Source organism: Chiloscyllium plagiosum, unplaced genomic scaffold, assembly GCF_004010195.1.
Source record: "Chiloscyllium plagiosum isolate BGI_BamShark_2017 unplaced genomic scaffold, ASM401019v2 scaf_9082, whole genome shotgun sequence".
Taxonomy (NCBI): domain Eukaryota; kingdom Metazoa; phylum Chordata; class Chondrichthyes; order Orectolobiformes; family Hemiscylliidae; genus Chiloscyllium; species Chiloscyllium plagiosum.
This window is the reverse complement of record NW_025215178.1, coordinates 12,378-21,892: the sequence shown is the minus strand read 5'-3', so window position 1 is coordinate 21,892 and position 9,515 is coordinate 12,378. Positions and strand designations below refer to the sequence as shown.

The 9,515-nt window shown below is 43.6% G+C and overlaps 1 non-coding gene across 1 annotated transcript; it reads left to right on the top strand.

Moving 5' to 3' along the window:
• The first annotated feature begins 1,155 nt into the window (after positions 1–1,155).
• trnas-uga lies at positions 1,156–1,238 on the top strand. Its single transcript has one exon. It is a non-coding gene; the product is annotated as a tRNA-Ser (tRNA).
• The last annotated feature ends 8,277 nt before the right edge of the window (positions 1,239–9,515 follow it).

Here is a 9,515-nt window from a genome sequence, read left to right as displayed (position 1 = left end):
GGTATCCATGTGGCTCATGTCCAGGAGTGAACATCTCAGCAGCAAATTGCACGGTTAAGGTAAAAGGCAAGGAAAGTGGCATCTCGAACTGGCTCCGAGGTCAGAGCATCCTCACAATGTGATCTGTCGTTCTCGGATTGTAATGATACCTCCGGTTTTAGGTTGGAGAACATTCTTTGGGTCTCCTGGGTCGAATAATCTCCACGCATTTCCCTCCTGACAAGTATGATAAAGTCAAATCGTTGCTATTTATTAGATCATGAGGGACATGGATATGTTGACTTGTCAAGGTGTTTTCCGGCTGGTGAGGGAGTCAAAATTTAGAAAACATCGGTTTAAAATTAGTGGGTAAGGATTTAAAAGGGACGTCAGTGGCAACTTTTTCAGACGTGTCCAGAATGAGCTGCCAGAGAAATTGGTGGAGACTGGTACAACTGTAGCATTGAATGGCATCTGGATGGATATGTGAATAACAAGGTTTAGAGGGATTGGGCCAAATGTTGGCAAAAGGGACCTATTAATTTAGGATATCTGTCCACCATGGTCATGTTGGAAAGAAGGGCCACTTTCCGTGTTGTATTGTTCAACGACTTGATGACTCTAGAACAACCGCAAAAACTTTGTAAATAATTCCGTCAAGACAATTTCAAGTTCCAAATCTTCGGTTAATCTTCCTCTCTTGTGCTCACAAGTTCATTACCTGATGTCAGCACTTACGGATTCGTTGTTGGATTCATTCCTGTAAATTGGTTCTGCATTCTTTCTAATTCCGATTTTTTTTTACGAATGTAGCTAGTGTTTATGGACTTAGCATCAATTTTTCTAATACCATATTTCGATGAATATTAAAACTCAACAGCATATCTAATTTGGCATCAGATGATGAGCAATTGAGTCAAAATCGATCGGACGCAGTGAGACAATGATCCTCTCTTCGTGTGGTGAACATCCGTGACTCTATAATTCGACGAAGAATCATTCGCACAACTTCAGCTGTGTCAGAATCTAGTTTGCGGTGAAAGCCTGTCAATCTGCTAAGGTAATGCTCGTCTGGGTCTCTGCAAAGGATTTGGCGAAATCTTTGGGTCTTGACAATTTGTTCTTCCAACAAATGAATTCAGTTGTTTTACTATGAAAATTGACAGCTTCTTCGCAGCTGTGATGGCCGAGAGGTTAAGGCGTTGGATTTGAAATCCGATGGGGTCTCCCTGCGCAGGTTCGTAATCCTGTTCACAGCGTCGAATCTTTTAAAAGTCATTAATTCCTTTGCAGGATTTGGATTTCGTGGAGCTTGAGCTTTGCATTCAATCGAAAGTAAACTTTCAACTGTGAATAATCCGAAGTAATTTCAAGACTGACCCAGTCATCTAATTGAATAAATTATATGTCGAGACACAAAAAGCCACCAACTTCCAACACGAATCAGTTTCAGCACATTTGTCGAACTATCGTGAAATTTGGATGTTCGGGGGGTGGAATTCAGCAAAACAAAAAGCAATGCAATACATTTATCTGCAGGTGATGATTTTTTTAGGATCAGTTGAAAGTCAAGCTGAGAAAGTTCAACCTAATTTACAGCTGACTCTCAAGGCCAATAATCTATTATATCAGCAGTCAATGAATTAGAAAAAAGCAACTCCTTGTGTGGAAAGGAACTCGACTGAGTTCCTGGCTTGCGATGTGAAAAGGCAAGGCGATATCATCGGAGTAGAATTTTATGGAAATATTAGAAATGGAATGTTACTGGTCTTCTGCTGTCCACATTCGTAAGAAACTGTGCATTAAGAACTGAAATTGAAAATTAACGATGAAAATCAGACTTAGCCCTCTGCTTGTGGTGTAGCATTGTTCAGAACAATAGGTTGTCGTTGAGGCTAAAATTGAGCAAAATAATCGATGGGGAACTTATCCACGGCCTTCGTTGGAGCAGTTGGTGTGGAGAGCTCAGCTTGAAGAACGAAATGCCAATTATTCATCCTGGCTGTCTTAATTGCTTAGTTAAACATACTCCCAGTTTAATGAAAAAACCTTTGCTATCAGAGTTAGATGTTTTCATGTCAGCATTTTCCGATATGAGAAGACACTCCATGGAGTAGATGTGACTTAAATTTTGACTCTAACGGCAGAGATGTTGACGCATTTCTGCACCAAAACAGCACTACCAAATCAAACTAAACAAAGGACTAGTCACTTAGACATTTCCTGTCTGCAGACTCTGCCAATAGACCGTTCAGGCCCGTAGGAATAGGGCGTGGTGACATCTGTTCGCAAGTGGATCACTTCATTCTTGCTCACGATCCATACACCGTAATTCATTTTGAACTTCTTAGCCATCAGCATGATAAGTGGTACATAATGCACAGGTTTCCTCCTCGAAAACCTCGTCTTATTCAATGCAGACGCAAATTCAAGTTGTCCCTGGTCGACCAGAAGAAAGATGTCACGAAACAAAGTGAAACAGAAAACAATCAATGTTTTCTGGGAGTCAAAAAGATGTAATGGAAAAACGGAAACATATATTTGGAACTAAAGTCACATACCATTTCCACAGACTAAATGTTCTTGAACCGTTATCTTAATTTGACCTTCATGTCCACCATTGCTGCAAAAATTATCTTAACAACTCAGAACTTTGTGTTCTTTGATATTCTCTCCTTCATGTTTCTCTTGATTTTGAAACTAAAACCGAGCAATAGTAATGCACCCTATTTCACTTGCAAAGATCAGAAGAAGATCAATTTATAAGAGAACAGAAATAAAGCTACGTCTGTCTTGCGAGAGAAAACACAGTTACCATTTCGACTCCAAAACGTCTTCTTCAGAAGTCTGCTCAATGAACTCGAAATAGTAGACCGAAAATGAAAAAAGAAGCCAAAATGCCGTGAATACACCACCCGTAAGTGCCTCAAGTCCTACTCGAATATGCCGGATTACTACTATCAACATCAGTGGAGAACGGAACAAAGCTCATTCTGCAGTGTCAACCTGTTATGACGTAGTTTGTAAAGTCAGAAATATGATTAGGTAAAATGCGGGATGAAAGCGGGATATAGGAAGTCTGAAAAAAGCAAGTGCGTGCTTTGCTTTGAAGAAGGTTGGCAGTGATGAAAATGGAAATTAACTACAGTGAGGGGGGCTTAATTAATATTCAGAATCGTTGCAACACACAGGGACGCAATTCTTTTTGCTAGGTTTCTGTTCTGCCATTTTATAATCACGACTGCTGTCGGGTTTGATTAGATTAGATTAGATTAGATTACATACAGTGTGGAAAAAGGCCCTTCGGCCCAACAAGTCCACACCGCCCCGCCGAAGCGCAACCCACCCATACCTCTACATTTACCCCTTACCTAACACTACGGGCAATTTAGCATGGCCAATTCACCTGACCTGCACATCTTTGGACTGTGGGAGGAAACCGGAGCACCCGGAGGAAACCCACGCAGACACGGGGAGAACCTGCAAACTCCACACAGTCAGTCGCCTGTGTCGGGAATTGAACCCGGGTCTCTGGCGCTGTGAGGCAGCAGTGCTAACCACTGTGCCACCGTGCCGCCGTTTGGTTTCCATTCCAGGTTTAGGTGACAGCCTAATGGAAGTTTGCACATTCGCCCAATTTCTGTGTGGTTGCTCTGGTTTGCTGCCACATTCTAAACATTTGCAGGTTATTTGTAATTGCCATTGAATGCACACGGTTACAGAGACAGTGATGTCTCTCTAATAGGAGTGTCTGGATAGGACGTACTTCAGAGGATTTTTGTGAACTTCAATAGATAGAGTGGGGTTAGTCTGCTGTTTCCTGGGTGAGCTACATGGACAGAGAGGGGTCAGGGTCTTCTTCCCTGAGGGAGATACGTTGACAGGGTTGGGTTAGTTGCTCTTACCTGTGTCAGTCACGCAGATGCAGTCGGGTCAATCTGCCCTTCCCTGGGCGAATTTCTTTCACAGAGTGGTGACAGTCTGCTCTTCCCTGCCTGAGTGAAATAGAAAGAGCGGGGTCAGTATTCTCTTCCCTCGATAATTTATGTTGACAGTGTGGCTTCCATCTGCTCTTCCCTGGCGAGTTACATTGGTAGAGTGGGGTTAGTGTTCATTCATTGGGTGAGTGCCATAGACAGAATGGGATCAGTCTGCTCTTCCCTGAGGGAATTACATTTATAGAGTGAGGTCAGACTGCTCTTCAGAGAATGACTTATATTGACAGTGTGGGATCAGTCTGCTGAATTACACTGAGAGTGTGGGGTCAGTCTGCCCTTCCCTGGGTGAGTAACACTGACTGAGTGGCGGCAGTTTGCTCTTCCCTCAGTGAGTTACATTGACAGAGTGGCGTCAGGAGTGGCGTCTTTGAGGAGTTGACAAAAGTAACTCGTCCCCTACATCTTTGGGATAATTAGGGATGGGCAGTGAATCTTATCTAATTGAAAGACAACTGTGTCCCAGAAATGCATTTCTAATAATTGCATGTACTAATTCGACACTGCAAGCGGTCGGGAATAACTTGAGGAGAGGTGCAGGGTAGAACAATTAAAGTCAAATGCATTGATGCCGAGGAGACATGACACAAGATGTGAGTGTGGAGCTGATGGTGCAAGGCGCTATTGGTTCAGCATTTATTTCTCACTGTTCGCAATGACTCACACACCACTGCTGTCAATTCGCAACAATGAGCCTGTTCATCCTGGTTTGAAAATCCCTGCGTGTGTATTAACGTGTTTAATGGGACGCGAGAGGAGATCAGCACATCCTCTTTATTCTGTCAGTTTAAACAGATGAAAATATCTTTTGGATGCCAATGCAAGAGGATACTGTCTTTTTCTGTGCCATTTCAGTGGGGCATGCTCAGCATTGAAATGTCTGCTTTTGCACAAGCAGAGTTTGATTGCCATTCATACTGAGCAACGCTAATACAGAAAACGCGTTTTCGAATTCCTGTGATCAAGTGGTTCAGACATTGCACATATGGACGACAAATCTGACTTTTAACGTGGCGCCGTGGCTTAGCTGGTGGAAGCACCTCCCATCACACTGGTGCCTGCTCATTATATTGAAAGCTCGTTATTTCTCGCAAGTATTGTGTTGCTGATCGAGAAACTCAGTGTCTGTTTGAATTGCTTTATATTCTGATTTAGAGTTCCGGCTTCAGTTTCCAGGTTTAAATCCAGTAGTGTATGTTGCTCTTTTTAACTAGTAAATAGTTTTTACTAGTTTACAGGACATAACAAGATTTTATAAGCTTCTGTGAGGCCATACTGAATCTCCTGGGAATCTGACCAAGCCTATTCAGTTTCGTTCTCATGTCCAAGAAGTGCAAACCTTGCCAATCCTTGTAAAGGTTTTATAAACTTTCACTTGCAAGAAGTGTGTCCAGCTGCAGCACTTGTTTGACCGCGTGGCCACTCTGGAGATGCGGGTGGACTCACTGTGGAGCATCAGCAATTCTGGAGAGTTATGTTGCCTCCCAGGTGCTCAGGCCGGGTGCCAGGGATGTTGCCCATCGGCTGAAGAGCATTCGAAAAGGGGATCGTGAACAGCCAGTTGTCTTGGTGCATACAGGCACCAACGAAAAAAAAACGAGATGTGGACCTGCAGGGAGAATTCAGGGAGCTAGGAGAGAAATTAAAGAGGAGGACCTCAAAGGTAGTAATCTCGGGGTTACTGCCGGTGCCATGTGACTGCCAGCGTAAAAATGAATAAAAAAGACACGATGAACACGTGACTTGAGGAATGGTGCTGCAGGGCGGGTTTCAGATTTGTTGGATTTTGTGACCAGTTCTGGGGAATGTGGGATGATAAGAAAATTGACGATCAACATCTGAACCAGATGGGAACCAATGTCCTTTCGGGAGTTTTTGCTACTGCTGTTGGGGAGATTTTATACTAATGTGGCAGGGGGCTGGGAACCACACGATTAAACAAGTCGGCAGTGAGGTAGAAACTGGAAACGCTAAGAATCAGGAAGATAGCATTAATAATGGGAAGAGTAGGCAGAGAGCAGATGAATGCAAAAGAACCGGTGGCCTGAAATGCATCTACTTTAATGCATGGAGTATAGACAGATGAACTTAGGGCTTATGTTGGTGCCTGGGAATATGACGTTGTTGCGATCACAGAGATTTAGTTGAAGGAAGGGCATGGTTGGCAACCAAATGTTCGAGGATATAGACGCTTCAGACGGGACAGGGAGAGAAAAAAGGGGAAGGAGTTGCATTGCTGGTCAGGGATGATATCATGGCTGTGCGAAAGGAGGACATCATGTAGGGCTTGGGTCGTGAGACACTATGGATGGAGCAGTGAAATAAGAAGGGTGAGGTTAGATTTTTGAGGCTGTATTACAGTGAGCGTGAGATGCAAGAAACAAAATAGTTAAACAGATCATGCAAAGACGTAGAGGCAATAATTTAGTGTTGATTGAAGATTTCTATTTTCCCAACATTGACCGGGATACTCTTCACGTCAGAGGTCTGGATGGGATACCATTTATAAGAAGCCTCCAGGTGAGTTTTGTGGAGTGGTATATCAATAGTCCGACGACGGAATAGGCCATATTGGAACTGATATTGTGGATTAAGCCAGGGCTGGTGATAGCAGTTGCGGTGAGTGATTTCTTTGGGAAGTGTCCAATATTCTGTAAGTGTTAGAATACTCATTGACAAAGATGAGAGTGGTCATGAGGAAAGAGTACTAAACTGGGCCAAAGCTAATTATATCAAAATTATGCAGGAGGTCGGAAATGTGGATTGGACACAGCTATTTGTAGGAAGGTCCACAGTTCATATGTGACAGGCTTTCAAAGATAGGTTAAATATAGTGCAGGATAGGCATGTCCCGTTGAAGGCAAAGGATTTGTAAGGCAATATTCGTGAACTGTTGATGACAGGACAATTGTACGACTCTCCAAGAGGAAAAGGGTGCCTCGGCAGCCAAGAACATAATGTTTCCTGGAGGAACATGAGAAGAGTAGGACAAGTCGTAAACGAGGAATCAAGGGGTCATGAAACAACTTCACGCTAGCACAGTTAAGGAGAATCCTAAAGCCTATTATTCATATATAAGAAGCAAGTGGGTAACCAGAGAAAGGATTGGTCCACTAAAGGAAAATGAAGGAAGGCTGCATGTCGAATCTGAGAGAGTGGGTATGATTCTGAATGATTATTTTGCATCATTGTTCACTGAGGAGAGGAACATGATGAATGTTGAGTCTAGAGTAAGACATTTGATTAGTCTGGATCATGTTGACATAAGTAGGGAAACTGTGTTGGGCAGGGTAGGGGTAATTAATGTGGACAAATCCCCAGGAACGGATGGGATCTATCCCCGGTTCCTGAGTGAGGTGAGAGAGGAAATAGCTGGGGCCCTGACAGATATCTTCGTGGCATCCTTCAGCACAGGTGAGGTTCTGGCCGACTGGAACGTTGCTCATATTGTCCCCTGTACAAGAAGGACAGTAGGGATATTCTGGATAACTACAGAACAAGGCGCCTAACATCAGCGTTGGGAAAGTTGCTGGAGAAGGTACTGAGGGATAGGATCTATTCATATTTAGAAAATAATGTGCATATCAGTGAGAGGCACAGAGTTTTTCGGGGAAGTGCCCAAGTTGATAGATGAAGGAAAGGCTGTTGATGACATATACATGCACTACAGTATGGAGTTAGATAAGATTCCCCCTGGTAACCAAATACAGAACGTGAAGTAACATTGTGTGCAGGGTGTTCCAGACAGGTGGATAAAGAATTAGTTGAGCAATAGGAGAGAGAGAATGGCAGTTGAATGGAGTTTCTGGAAATGGAGAAAGATGACCAGTAGTGCTCCACAGGGGTCAGTGTTGTGGCCACTGTTGTTTGTGATTATACATAAATGATCTGGAAGAGAGCACTGTTGGAATGATCAGAAAGTTTGCAGATGACACGAAGAACTCTGGACTAGCAGAAAGTATACTTGACTGTTAAAGAATACAGGAGGATATAGATATACTGGAAAGTTGGGCAGAAAAGTGGCAGCTGGAGTTCAAAACAGACAACTGTGAGGTGACGCATTCCGGTCAGTCTAATTCTAGATGGGGTTATACAATGAACGGAAGAGCTTTGGGAAAATCAAAATTGATGGACAGAGAGATCTGTGAGTGCAGGTCCATTATACACTGAAGGTTGCGGCACAGGTGGATAGAGTAGTCAAGCAGGCATATAGTATGCTTGGCTTCATTGGATGGGGTATTGAATAAAATGGCTGGCAAGTCATGTTAAAATTGAACAATACATTGGTCTGGCCACACTTAGAATACTGTGCAAATTTCTGGTCGCCACATTACCAAAAGGATGTGGACGCTTTGGAGAGGGCGGTAAAAAGTTTAAGCAGAGATTGCCTCGTATGGAAGATGCAATCTAGGAAGAGAGGTTGAGTAGGTTAGGTTTGTTTTCATTAGAAACAAGGAGTTTGAGGGGGACCTTTTTGAGGCTTACAAAATCATGAAGGGTACAGACAGGGTAGATAGAGAAAAGTTTTATTTCCCAGTTGAAGGATTAAATACCGAGAGGTCACGCGTTCAAGGTGAGAGGTGAAAAGTTTAAGAGCGATACGCGCGGCAACTACTTGACACAGCGGGTGGTGGGTGTCTGGAACGCGTTCCCAGCAGAGACGGGGGAGGTAATCACGGTAGATACATTTAAGATACATCTGGACAGATGGATGAGTATGTGGGGAGCAGAGGGATACAGATGCTTAGGAATTGGGTGACAGATTTAAACAGTAGATTTGGATCGGCTCAGGCTTGAATGGATGAAGGGCCTGTTCCTTGTCTGTACATTTTATTTAGTCTTTCTTCTTAATTTACGCCAATTTCATTACATAATCTGCGAGGTCTAAGTGCCTGAAGTGAATCGATGCTGAAACACTAGTCATAACAAATCTGAGCGTTGACTTTTGTGTGGTAGCGTGGTCGAGCAGTCTAAAATGCTGGATTTTAAGCTTCAGTTTCTATCGAATCGTGGCTTCAAATATCAGCATCGTAAGTGAGCTACTATGTGGAGATGTATGTGAGCGAACTGCGCATGTGTGGATGCCTTTTAATTTGAGTGTTTGCAGCTCCTCAGTGTGCCTACCCTCTCGGTAATGAAATCAGCGACCGTCTCTGAAAACAAGGCTGTCCGACGTATCCTCATATCCCGTCGATGACATTGCTTTTGGATATCTGTGTTGCCAGTTTCTGTATCTCAAATGGTCAGCGCAGTTGGCTGAAATGTTGGTGGTTCGAGCCCACCCAGGGAATAAGTCTCAAATATTTCAGCACAAGCATTTACGCCGACCACGTATTGACATTGTAACTGGGAAAACTCATCCATGATTCACCCCAAGTCCGCAGGGAGTGAGACGTTTACACGCAGCAGGATACGACATCACATTCTCCAAGCTCCCGATGCCAACAGAAAGCGGCCGCTGCAGCTTCAATCAGCGACTTTCTGCCAAGCCATGGGAAACAACTCGTGGAAACTCCTTCCTTAGTAACAGCTCTTTCCGTG